Source organism: Styela clava, chromosome 11, assembly GCF_964204865.1.
Source record: "Styela clava chromosome 11, kaStyClav1.hap1.2, whole genome shotgun sequence".
NCBI classification, from domain to species: domain Eukaryota; kingdom Metazoa; phylum Chordata; class Ascidiacea; order Stolidobranchia; family Styelidae; genus Styela; species Styela clava.
In genome coordinates, this window is record NC_135260.1 from 4,179,211 (window position 1) to 4,193,284 (window position 14,074).

Here is a 14,074-nt window from a genome sequence, read left to right on the forward strand (position 1 = left end):
GACCATGAAGTCGTAATGTTACCTGCTTATACTTTTATATTCACGAATACCGGCTTTACCTGAGATTCAGGATTGTGAGGTTGTTGGTTAGTTTTTAATCATGTAATAAGTTTTATCCGAGACTCGGGCGGTTAAATTCCGCATCGCTCTCGTATAAACCACTGTCTCGCGAGACATTCTTTATAGCTGTATTAAAACTAACCACAAACTAAACACCTTGATAATCTATACCAGCTGTTCCCAAAGGGTGCGAGTTGCTAAACGAGTCGCGAAAATTAACAGAATTGTGCTAAACATAACTAAAATATATATGATCGAATATACTAGATATTGTAAATATCATAAATGTTTATTGGTTTCTTATTTTAAATGCCGAAATCGATGAATTCATTTTACCTTCCGATGTCGTTCACTTTCTGTTATACGTAGCGTTTTTTCCCTGATAATTCGGTGTCGTACGAACAAAAAGTTCGGGAACCGTGGCCTATACATAACAATGATAACTTTATGCGTTTTTTTTTTTCATTTATTATTACTGTTTCATCTGAAGAAGTTACATTGCCTTGTTTAACGAATGCTTGCTACTATAATATAATCACGAGATCATGCTTTTGTTGAAATGTTGGAGTCTCTGTACATTTGTCTAATGCTTTACATCTATACTATTATGAAACATACTATAAATTGCACACAAAATTGGTAATCGAATTAATGGATTTCGTTTATTACGGGGCACCCTGTATTTGCCTATATTTATTTCAGCCCAGACTACTTTCACGCATATTTTGGCTTCTTCTTTGACTTTATTACAATGAGTACATACAAAACTTTTTATTTTTATTATTTTATGTACTTTTATTTAAATTATCAATTGTACATTTGCCAGTAACCCTGGCCTCCCCTGCGCAGGGTGGCAAAAATGAGTTGAGTTTTTGATCTATAAATTAATTTAAAGTTTTATATCAATTCCAACCAAGAGCATACGATAAATCCCACTCCTTATGCTAAACTCTAACCATTTACCTGAAGGTATATATTTATCCTAACCCAGAACATACCACGAATCCCACTTCATATGCTTATCCTAACCATTAGCTTAAAGTTTTATATATATTCTAACTCAAAACATATCATGAATTCAACTTCATATGCTTACTCTAATCATTTGCCTGAAGTTTTAAATCTAGTCTAACCCAGTCTATAGTCTAACCCAGAACATACCATAAGTTCCACTTCATATGCTTACTCTAACTATTATCCCAAAGTTTTATATCTATCCTCACCAATAACATATGAATCCTATTTCATGTACTTACTCTGAACATTCACTTAATCTTTTGTATTTGCGCTAGCTTAGATCGCATTATCAAATCCTATTTTCATCAATTCAGCCTTTAATTGCAACGCTATTTTGTAACCATAGCACGCCATATAAAAACCTTTATGCACGGCGGGTTACTACTGATAATCAGACCAACATGGCGGCATTATAAAACAAACATAAATAAAACGACTCAGTGTGGGAGCCTGTGCGTCAATTCCCCCCGCGGCGATTTAGAACTTCCAACTTTAAATAGAACCTCGTTGCCGGTATACCTCTTTCACGCAGAGAATATAAATAAATACCGTGTTGCGGTATTCATGCGAGGCCCATATTCCCCACAGTGTTTTAATATCCAATTTCCGAATATTGAAAGTCTAGCGGATAACGCTCCACCGCAGAGCTAAAACCTATTGAAAATCGAACAAAGATTTTATTTTAATATTCTTACATTTTTTGAAATAGTCTTATCTCTGCTGTCATCTAATTACCGTTAGATCTAATCACTGGTGTCACTGCTTGATAGGCAGTATTGGTTTTTCGCGACTTCCTTCACCTTGATATGTCATTTTTATGCTGTTTTTTGTATTGTTTGTACAAAGTGTATTTACATGATGATGAAATTATGAAATATTGATTACTTCACATCAATTGTGGTTGTTGTGACACTGCAACTATGTTTGGCTAGTCGTTTTATAATCAAACCCTGAATATATGAGAGTCTTATAAATATCTCGAGACGAGGCTACTCAAATGCTATTTGGCCGTATATCCAATTCTAGGTGATCGTACATACAATACAATACAATTTTATTTCGATTTACATTTAAACCCATGTGTATATCCGCGGGTTCAATACATATGCGGGTTCTAAAACCCATGGGTTAGAGTTAGTATGGGTTCAAATATCCGCAAAACAAAACAAAAATTCATAGGTGCAATAGTATGCACGTGCAATTGTCGTGGGTTCAAATGTACGTGGGTTAAAATGTACGGGAACCCCAATTCTATACTAAATCTGCTGACCGTATGGCAACCAAGAATGCTCTCTATCTGGACTAGACTGTATATTATTGTTTATTCATTGTCTATTTCACATTTTATCGCTCGACCGCCGATAATAACAAGGCTTGATCAGCTGACTATCTGTTTTCTAACACGGCGATGGTCGTCTCAGTCGATTAATGTAAAAGTTTAACCCGTTAAAAACAACTTGTTATTAATTAATATGTTATGATTAAATATAGGGAGTGATACCAGACGTTTTATAAGCAAATGCAAAACTGATAACAATCAAACGAAACATTTTTTAGCGCTTCGAATGTATAAACAGTCTCGCCTTATCAGGCAATAAATAGGAGTGAAAAGAGGTATAAGCTCTTATAGCTGGATCCAGACGCGTAGCCAGGGGATGAGTTGAGGGTCTGCCCCCCCCCCCCCCCTTCTTGAAATGCAAACAAAAACATGTTTATGTATCATATATGGTAATGTTCCGTAGCTGGAAACGCCTTTTAGCCCCTTAGGAATCGTGAGGACCCACACTTTCTGGCCTCCGGCCGCCCCTCTAGCTGGTACGCCGATGCCTGGACCCCTAAGATAGCGATAGCGATTCTCATATTCATCCCCGGTGCGAAAAACGACAAGACGGTTCATTTTTGTAATAATTTGGGTGAGCAATGGCGAACCGGAAAGATTCCGTTATTTTCCAAAAATTTTACCTTTTTACTTATCGTAAGATATAATTGGCTGCTTATACATTCCTTGTTCGGAGCTAAAAGCGTATACAGTCGTCATATAAAGTATATATATTTGCAAACTAAGTATATTTAGTCAAGTTTTACAGTTATCCGACCTCAGAACATATTACTGAATCCTATCATGTGATGAACCACGCCTATCGCCAGGTTACCAGTACATTTCGAGTATGAGAATAGTTTACCAGTTATTTGTTTAAGATGCATGGACTTGCGTGCGAACCCCGCGCAGAGTAATCAGAGGTGTAATGGCAAATTTTCTATTTTTATTCTCAGATTAGATATATTCAGCCAACCTCAGAACATATTAACGAATCCTGTTCACTCACAGCCAAAATGCTTGGAAATTGAAAATAAATTCTGATATAATGACTGGCTCTAACTTTAGTAATTTCATGGAAATACCAGAGAAATTCCAAAATCAAATCAAAATCTCAAAACTTCAAATAACTTTGCCGGTTAGCATATATTGCAACAATATTAAAGCTTATTTTTATCCTTTTCCTTAATGTTTTGAACTTCCGACTTTATATATATTAATTAATACTTATTATAATTGCTTACCTTGAACTGAATTATTTAAAATTGAAGTCTCTAAACCCAAAACTTTGTTCGTTTCAAAAACCTTAGTATGAAAATATAAAGATTGCCCAACTTGTGCAAAAATAAAGAATTCATTTTTAGCTGCACAAAATAAAAAAAACTATGGCACTCACTTTGCACTTCCTAAGCATCAGATTATACCCTTGGATCAATCTATCGCTTCCTTCCTTCCTCATTTAGCGTCCAAAACTTATTACCAGTGTAGCTTTGCTACTTAACGAATCCGTTAATGTAGTTTGTCCCAAGATAAGTTGGCAGACTATACTTAATTAGAGTTTAATCTGTGCTAATAGCAAGAGATAGGTGCTCAAATATGTGGACACGTAGACCAAAGCGAAGCAGTAGTCTACCTTACCTTTTGCATCCACGTTGTCGTCGAAAAATTACGACTTTCGACCAAAAGGAGAGTAGCACGAGAGAGGTCAAAGAACTGCTACAAAAAATTTGTATTAATTTTCAAGAGGTCATAACGAAGTATTTCGAAGTGAAAACCGAATCACATAGATCCCACAGAGAGCTTTTATATAAATTTAAAATATTATCTTTCTGGCGAAAAATACAATAATAAAACACTGAAAATTTCAGAGCAATTAACCCAGTAGTTGATAAAAAAAATTCATATTTTCATACGGTAACAACAAGAAGAAAAATACCAACAAAAACAACAACATAATAGAAACGATTCCTAGTTTCATTTTGTGTCTGAAAACATTGCAGGACATGACAATACCCTATTCATTGTAACCTGACGCAAAATAATATATCACCTAAAATTACAATCTATATATACTCTTAATGAATCTCAACGTAACGTCTAAATCTTTTACAATCGTTACGTATTTGATCCATCCGGGTGTATATTTGTTACGGGGGCACATTATATTATTGGGTTCAGTGATTTTGTTTTTGCAGGAAAAATTTAAAAGCTTTCCCCTCGCAAAAAAAATTGGATGAAAAAGAAACAAAATCAATTTAATAGCGATTCACGTTTTAGGGTGATTCTGATATTTCTGTTTCATTTTTGCGTTGTAAACTCGCTCATTTGTAACGGAATCCGGCTCAGCCCAGACATAGGTTCACAAAAAGAAATAATTTAACCAATCAAATAATCAAATATGCTTCGTAAATCTAATTACTTTTGAAATGATGAAGAGAAATGACATTGTGGAGGTTTTAACGGGGATTTTCAACATTTTTGTCGGTGGGCCATATAACCCACTTCAAACTTCTAGCTGGGTCACATACAAAAAAGAGAATTCGGCTATCGCTCAGCCCCAATGTAATGAGGACACCGGGAGGAACAGCGAAAGATTTAAGGCAGCGAAAAGAGCAAAAAACATTATGTATTTTACCCATGTGAGCGACTTTTTAAACATAAACAGTCGGATTAGGGCTTTATATTGGATGGGAAAAATTTGAGTGTTGACAAGGGACACACTAAATGGCTCAGCGGGCCTGGTTGTGGCCCGTGGTCCGCCTGCTGCACACCCCTGTTCTATACTGTACAGCCATAAACCTGAGGTATATTACAAATGAAAAAATCCACGGTACTGTGTTAGGTCATAGTCATCATTGTTTCACTTTTGCGCTATAAACTCGCTTATTTGTCACGGGCTCCGGACTCCGGGAAAATCCAAGTTTTGACAAGGGCCACACTAAATGGCTTAGCGGGCCGGATTGTGTCCCGCGAGCCGCCTGTTGCACAATCCTGTTCTAAATCCTCGAGCCCTATGGACCTGAGGTATAGAAATAAGTCTAATAAAAGAATCCAAAGTTCTGGGTTTGGTCATAGATCCCACCTTTCTATGCTCGCAAAAATTGGATAAAAAACAACACAATCAATTTAATAGCGATTCACGTTTTAGGGTGATTCTGATATTTTTGTTTCACTTTTGTGTTGTAAACTCGCTCATCTGCAACGGAATCCGGTTCAGCCCAGACATAGTCGCATAAGAATCCGATCAATCAAATTAACAACTATGTGCTTCGTAAAAATAATTACATTTAAAAGGAAAATGATAAATATAAATGACATTGCGAAGGTTTTAACGGGAGTATTCAACATTTTTTGTCGGTGGGCCATATAACCAACTAAAGCCTTCTAGTTGGGCCACATACAAAGAAGAGAATGCGACTATCGCTCAGCTTTACAGTAATCAAGACTGGGCAAAACGACGGGAGATTTAACGAAACGTAATAAGCAAAAAACATTACGTATTTTTACCCAAGTGAGCGACTTTTTATACATAAACATAAATTAGGAATTTGTACTTAATTTGAAAACTTGAGTTTTGACAAGGGCCACAATCAATTAAATAGCGAGCCGGGTTGTGGCCCGCGAGCCGCCTGTTGCACATCCCGGCGTTCTAAATCGTCGAGCCCCGCCGGCGTACTTATCGCTCGACAAAATATGGATAAGAAAGAACACTCAATTTAATAGCGATATACGTTTTAGGGCGATTCTGATATTTTTGTTCCACTTTTGCGTTGTAAACTCGCTCATTTGTAACGAAATCCGGTTCAGCCCAGACATAGGATCATATAAAGAAATGATCCAATCAATCAAATTAACAACTATGATTCGTAAAACTAATTAACTTTGAAAAGAAACTGGTAAATAGGAATGACATTGCGAAGGTTATAAACCGTCGAACCCTAAGATAGAAATAATACTAATGAATGAATCGAAGGTATTAAATTAGTATATAGACCGGACATTGGCAAAGTACGGCACGCGAGCCAAATTCGGTTGAATTATGGAATCTGGCCAGACTGATGCTGCAACACCCAAACATAAACCAAATATTGATGTTTTAGGTGAAAAATAGCTCAAGAAATTTGTTAAGATCGCCATTAAATCCAGTTTTAAAACTTGACTCATTGTTTTTAACTTTTGCTTTTGTAACACTATAAATATTCATAAAATGTCTCAGTTTAAGTCACAATTACATGGCCCGCCAGTCTGGGTAAGCAAAAGTTTGACCCGTGGTTTAAAAACGTGCCCACTCTTGTTATAGACCCACTTTCTATCATATCTTAACTATTATATCATGAAAATAAAACACTGGCGCGCTATTATACGTTTATTAGTCTTATAAAAATTACGGTAAAAACAGTCTGTCCAGGTAAGTGGCTTTCAACGGCGTTTCACGGCATCCTAGGGTTCCACCAGTGCTGTCTGCAAGTTTTCATCCAAATCCGAGTGTCTTTTTTTTTGTCGGAGGGTCATATAATCAACTTCAAACATTTAGCTAGGCCACATTAAAAAAAGTGTAGTTTTTCCATGTACACAACAAATCACAGTAACGAAGGCTAAAGTTGAACGGCAGTAACCGGCTAAATATACAACGCAGCGACAAGTGCAAGAAAATATTATGCATTTTACTCACGTGAGCACTTTTTTTGAAACTGTCGGATTGTGATTTAATGCTTGATGGGGAAAAATCTGAATGTTGACAAGGGCCTCACTAAATGGCTTGACGTGCCGGGTTATTGACGCTGCACCATCTGTTGCACACCCCTGGGCTATAATATAAATATATATTGTTTAAGTATAACTAAATAGGTTTTCTACTATTAATAAACTCGCTACATTTTAAAGATCAGGTTTTTTGATGCACCTAAAGTATGTGCACCAAGATGTCGCATAACCTGAACCCTAACCTGGTACACATACTATGTTCATGTTGTGCGCAATTTTGGTGCACATACTTCAGGAGGTCCCCCATTTTTATGTCACAACCTTCATACTGTCACGAAAACCGGATGTAATCGTGTATTACTCTTCTCTAATCGATAGATTTCCATGTGACTGTGACCTGTACTTATTTATAGCGAAGAAGGAACAAGTAGTCCTAGAGTAGGCGAAGCGAGGAATTTAACAAAAAAAGGGGGAACCGCTGAAATGGAATCTCGCGTAATTACCGAAATCAAGCTGCATTAATATCCTCATACCACGGGTGTCACATTGGTTTGCAATATGTGCGTCATACACTATTTTGGTACTTGCTTCCACTTTCTTAACGTGATCTCAATGTCATACCAGAAGGCAAAAATTGTTGCTTGGTATGCGTTCAATCCCATAACGACATTTACATAAAATTTAGGGCGCTCCATAAGTGTGTACCAATATGGAGGTAACTTATTTTGTTCGCCTACTTTACATCAAGTTGTGTAAAGGGACTGAAACTTATGGGCAGGGTGTATATTCACTTGGCTAACACAGACAGTCCCCGTACTCGTAATTGAACTAAAACAAACACAATCGGAATAAAATTGTGGCCTAACCCTAACCTAACACACTATGTGAGTTACCGAATGCAGTTCCTAACCCTAACCCTGTCATTAAGATTAATACTAAACTCACTGAAATCAAACAACCGATATCGTATACCAAAGTTCAATCTGTCTCACAATCCGACTGTGTATTACTCTAATTTAATCGATAGAATTATCTTCGACTCTCTTTCCATTTGACACTGATTTAATTTAGACAAAGTAATTCAATTATTGAGCGACGTTCGGCTAATTGAAGAGGTTCAAGACAACGTTATTGGATTTGATTTCTGCCAATGCCATGCACCGGGATAGAATGTATAACAAAAATTCAATAAAGTTTTCTGTAAGAGACAAACAAGGTCGAAACAAGGTCACGCGTAATCGATGTGTGGTTAAGAAGATTCATCACTGGACAAAGGGAGAGCATTCAAACGCTAAGAGCTGCAAAAATGACTTTTCAACATTGAAAAATTAATATGAAATTTCTCTTGTTGATTTGAGTTTTGTATTTGTAAACAAACCATTGCTTATAGAAAAAAATTAGGAGACAGTGTGGTATCAAGGCTACTCAACTGGCGGACCGCGGCCCGAATCCGAGCCTTTCGATCATTAAATTTGGACCGTCTGCTTATTTTTTATTTTGGCATCATAAGCCTCGTTTCATAGCTTTAGATGATTTTTGTGACCATTTACATACACAGTTTACACAACTACACAGTTTGACGTACTGGTACCGATGTGCGACATTTATACCCATAATTGTGAGTTATTTATTTCTCTTGTATTTAATTTAATATTGCACTTGAAGTTTCGTTTATTTAATGAAATAAATTTTCTGCAATGTCTGGACCCCAGTAAGTTTGAAGATGAACGGACCTTAGGTGAAAATAGTTGAGTTGCCCTGATATATACTATATAGTATAGGATGATATATATCAGGGGTGTGCCACAGGCGGTCAGAACTCGGCCTACCAAGCCATTTTTGGTGTGGCCTTTGTCAACAAAATTTTTTGCCAACTAGCATAAAATCCTTATCCGACAGTTTAAGTTTAAAAAGGCGCTCACATGAGTAAAAATGCATATTGTTTTTTTGTTATTGTGGCTGCGTTGCATTTATTACCGCAAGGCTAAGCGATAGCCGCATAATCTTCTATTTTCTTGCCGACCTCGCTTAATTTTTTGTGTGGCCCAGCTAAATGTATGAAGTTGGGTATATGGCCTACCGACAAATGCATGTATCTGGTATACTTTGTGATCTACTTCCAATGACATTATAAACTATATATTACACGGCGCTCCTGAAGTGTATGGAGGTAACAAACTTTGTTCGCCTATTTTACATTTTACAAGTTGTGTTAAGAGACTAAATCTTATGGGCGGGGGATATATTCACTTGTCTAACACAGACAGTCCCCGGACTACTAATAGAACTAAAATAAAAAAAAATCGGCATAAAATTATGGCTTATTAACCCTAATCTGGTACAAATACTACGCCCCGACTCCGCCATCTTGGTTCACATACTACGGGATTACCGGAGTACTTACTTATTCCGAATCAGTAAGTCGTAGTTTATTTTTCCATCACCTACTAAACTTCAGTGGCCATACCTCAAATTTCCTACCCACCACCTCACTAAGAATGTAATGCATTAGATATGCATTTCCGCATCTGAAAAGATTTTAGTAATTTAATTTTTTTTTAGTTATTGTTAGAAATTAGTGGTTTCTTATGCAAGACCGTGATCGTGACCGTGATAACAGAAACAACTGTCGTATAAAATATTGATCCGCCCGGAATCGGAACCCCTCCCCTTTTTTGAAATGTAAAAAAAAAATAGCAATTTTTCATAGCCACGATTTTTATACCCTCGAAGACTCTTGAAAACCCACCGACTAGCTAGCTGTTGCGTCTGAGTTGGCAATTTGAAATTTCAGAAACCACTCTTAGAATATTCCTGGCTCCGTACCTACATTATAACAATATCGCAAATTTGTTAACATGCTAACTCTATAAAATCACTGCTAACCATACCAGTTGTGGTGTATTTATTACGTCATAAATCGCATGACTGCTCATGCGATTTACTTAACACGTTATGTCCTTGGCCGGAGTTCCCGGTCCAGTCGATGGTTTGAGTTGGTCAATAAAGGGTGTTGCTACAACGTTTATACTCGTATATTTCTGACAAATAAAGGGGACTTAAGAACACAACACCAGTCACGAATTAGTTGTACTTTTAACGATTTTACCTTTTTGACGAAACTCGATATTTTGCACTCGCCGCCGTCCGGTTACGAGAAACTAAATGCCCTACTCGCGAGACTGCAAATTATCATACGTGACATATATGACACGCGCAACAAGCGTAAACACATCCATGCATTATTTAACATTACAGTATATGTTTTACAATAATAGGGTGTTCAAATGCATATAATAAAGTGAACTTAGCTTAGAAAAAGGCTGAGTGTTAGTATTCAAGATATTTTTTAAATTCAAAATTGGTATTCGAAAATGCCTCTTGCTCCAACCCTACCTCTTGCTTCCCGAACAACTATCTAAACTAAACTAAATAAAACTAAACTAAAAATAATTTTATGTGATTATGCAAATTTGAATATATTGTATGGTGGCTAACTATTTTAAGCATACTGCAATTCGGTGTTTAAAATCACTGCCAACCATGCCAATCTCTAATTAGCTGTACTTTTTCCGATTTTACCTTTTAACGAAACTTGATATTTCGCTGCCACCACTTCCCCATTACGCGAAACTAAATACCCAACTCGCCAGACTTCAAATTATAATACTTTACATAAGCAAGACACGCGCTACAAGCATAAACGAATCCATGCATTATTTAACATTACAGTGTATGTTGTACAATAACACACTATTCGAATACATATAATATTAACTTTAGACAAGAAAATAACAAGTCTTAACAGGATTGTTATCGCATTGAAGTACAGGTTGTTTTTAAATTGCAAAGGTTATTCATCGATACCGTGTATAGTTTGTTGGCCCTACATGTGTATTGAATGAGGTAAAAACTTAAATGAAAACTGAATAAAATAAAACAAAACCTGGTTAAGATATATTGAGAAATGGCTTTATAACAAAATTAGAATTATAACAGGACACCATAATCGAGTAACTATCTCAATAAAGTACATAGAATTCTAAGATTTGTAACTTACAAACTGAGAACTCATCGATACCATAATATATTGTTGTTTTGGCAGGGACAGATGTATTAAATGAAGTGATAAAACATGAATGAATACTGCTGAACAAAATAAAATAAACCGCGTTAAAATATATTGAGAACTGACTTCCATCGTGACTTTATGAACATCCTATATTATAAATCTTCGAGGTTGGACAATGTATCGTTGCTAAGGCCTGGAATGGCCAACCGGTTAATCGGTTAACCGATTTCAGATTGTTTGCGGTTACGATTAATTTTTATCGTGAACTGTCATCCCAAGCATTGGTCTTTTTACAATGTTCGGACATATATGATTTATTTACCATAACTTTTAATTCTTTTTCCAAATGTTCGGATGTATTTATTTCCAATTTTATGGCATTTTGTTCAAAAAGTAACAAATAACTTAAAAACTATGAGCTCAGGTGATGGGAATGGAAAAGCCACAGAAAGATTTCTATCGCAATGAAGGTGTTATTATCCCGATAAGCCTTCACGTTGGAAAGGTCACACCGTACAGTGGTTCAAACAAACTTAATATATATTTATCTTTTCCTGTCGTTTTCCCAGACCGTGCTCATTTGAATTGATTGAATATTCGTGTGAAATCCTTATATACAGGGTGTTAAAAAAGTTACGCAGAATTGAGACAAAATTTTTATTGTCATGGCAACGGTAAAAAAGTAACTGCTAAAAAATACGTCAGCCGTGAAATGTTTAAATAACATTTCAACGTATATCAATACTGTTAAATGGTGTCAGTCGTTAAATGTTTTAAAGACGAATTTCATCTTAACTTCTGTTAATTTTTCGTTACTTTTTTAACACCTTTTTTATTGGGATCTCTGTTGCAAGTATACACTTAAAATATAAATAGCTCTCAACTGGCGTGTAAGCCGATTATTTCTACTTTAGTTATTGGATTAAGAGGCCATGACCTTGCATTAAATCATTCAACTTGCCTAAAATATTCAGCCCTATTGAATAGGCCAAGAATATGCAAACTACGGCCGGCGTGTGACCCCTGACCTTCAAGAAAGTTGAAAATTTACATGCAAAAACTACATACAAAATTATATTCATTTTTTAATTTATTTAAAATATCTAAACTATGAAATATTGAATAATATTAATGTTTGTTCATCTCCAGTTTAACAACGTTGTCCACTATTAAATTTGACACTATCATAGCGAATCGGAAGATTGAATGGAGACGTCACAGTCAATTTTCCCAATACGTCAAATTTTCTAACTGCGACTTTGCAAAAATATTTTCTCGTCCCATAGGATTAGGCATCTGAGTTTGCTAAAACGATCGGAAGTCATTTATAATTAACTCGAATGTCGTTAACTCGACGATTTGATAGTATTTAGCGATCCTTATCCTGCAGTTGGAATTTTGTATATCTCTCATACTTATATCAATTTATTTATTTTCAATTGTGTTCAGTCAATAGTTTATTTATCACCAAAATGAAAATATACTTGGTACAAACAAAAAACTAGGGAAAAAACACGAAAATTGAATTTCACTGTGAAGGGTGACGCGTAAAAACCAAAGTTGTTATCGAGCAGCGACACTCGTGATAAAAGTCCAACTTTAATTCAGGTTGAATAGAAAGTACAAATAGCATTGTACAATGTTTCTCTCACGACGAAAAAAAATAACTGAATATGATGCCAAATCTATTCTTGAAGTCAACAAAAATTCTTCTTTTCTACAGAACTTCCAGTACTAATACCGAATTGGTCCGTATTTTTCTAGCTCAGGTCGGCTCAAATTTTCAAACGGAAAAACTCGGCCCGATCCCCGAGCCCTCTGAGCCGTTGAACGTAATATTTATTATATTTGAAAGATAAAACTTTATTTATCGCATATACGAAATGCACTCATTACATTAATCGCATATGTATGTTAGGAGTTTTAAATTATTCAAAAGTAAACGGAGAGAATCGATATTTATATCCATTTATGTTGCCATAAGCAATTTTCTTTTCATTACATTAATTTTCATCCAAGAAATTGTTTGTTCATAATGCACAATATACTGTTATAAATGTGCAGTAATATACGAGTAAGTTTACAGTAGAAAAGAGGATGGTTAGCATATGCTATGTAGTGGCAAAAATAAATAAATTGCCTTTTATTAGATTTGTTGTTGATAATTCGCACTAAAAAAAACATGAAATTCCCAATTTTTATTTGACGTGTACGTTTTAAAGCCTATTTATTTCAAAGATTTGATTATTTTGCTATACTTGTTTCCGTCCGGGGTTAATTCTCTTATCATCTGTATATCATTTATTCCGATTAGGGGTTAAATTATCTTGGTGCAAACTAAATTATCTATACGGAAGTATTTGGTGGCGATAGAGAACGCTCGGCTATGCTCCATGAAAATCTTCTCCGACCATTGTTCGTTTATTTTTCACAACCTGTCTTCCTTCGGAATAACCCCAAAGGAAAACAGGGTTATCGCTCAGCCTTGCAGTAATGAAGACAGTCGGCAAAACGCCGCAAGATTTAACGCAGCGACAAGAGAAAACGCATTATGTATTTTTACCCATGTGAAACTGTCCGATTCGAATTTTATGGTGACCGTACATTTGAACCCATGTACATTTGAACCCATGCGTATATCCACGGATTCAATCTATATTCGGGTGCTAAAACCCATGGGGAAGGGTTAGTATGGGTTTAACTATCCGTGAAACAAAAAAATCCCATAGGTGCAATAGCATACAGGTGCAATTGTCATGGGTTCAAATGTACGTGGGTTCAAATGTAATGGAACCGAATTTTATATGCCGCACTCAATTGCTTGACGGTCCGGATTGTGGCCCGCGGGCCACCTGTTGCACAGCTCTGGACTAGACCCCAGAGCAGTGCTTCCCAAACATTTT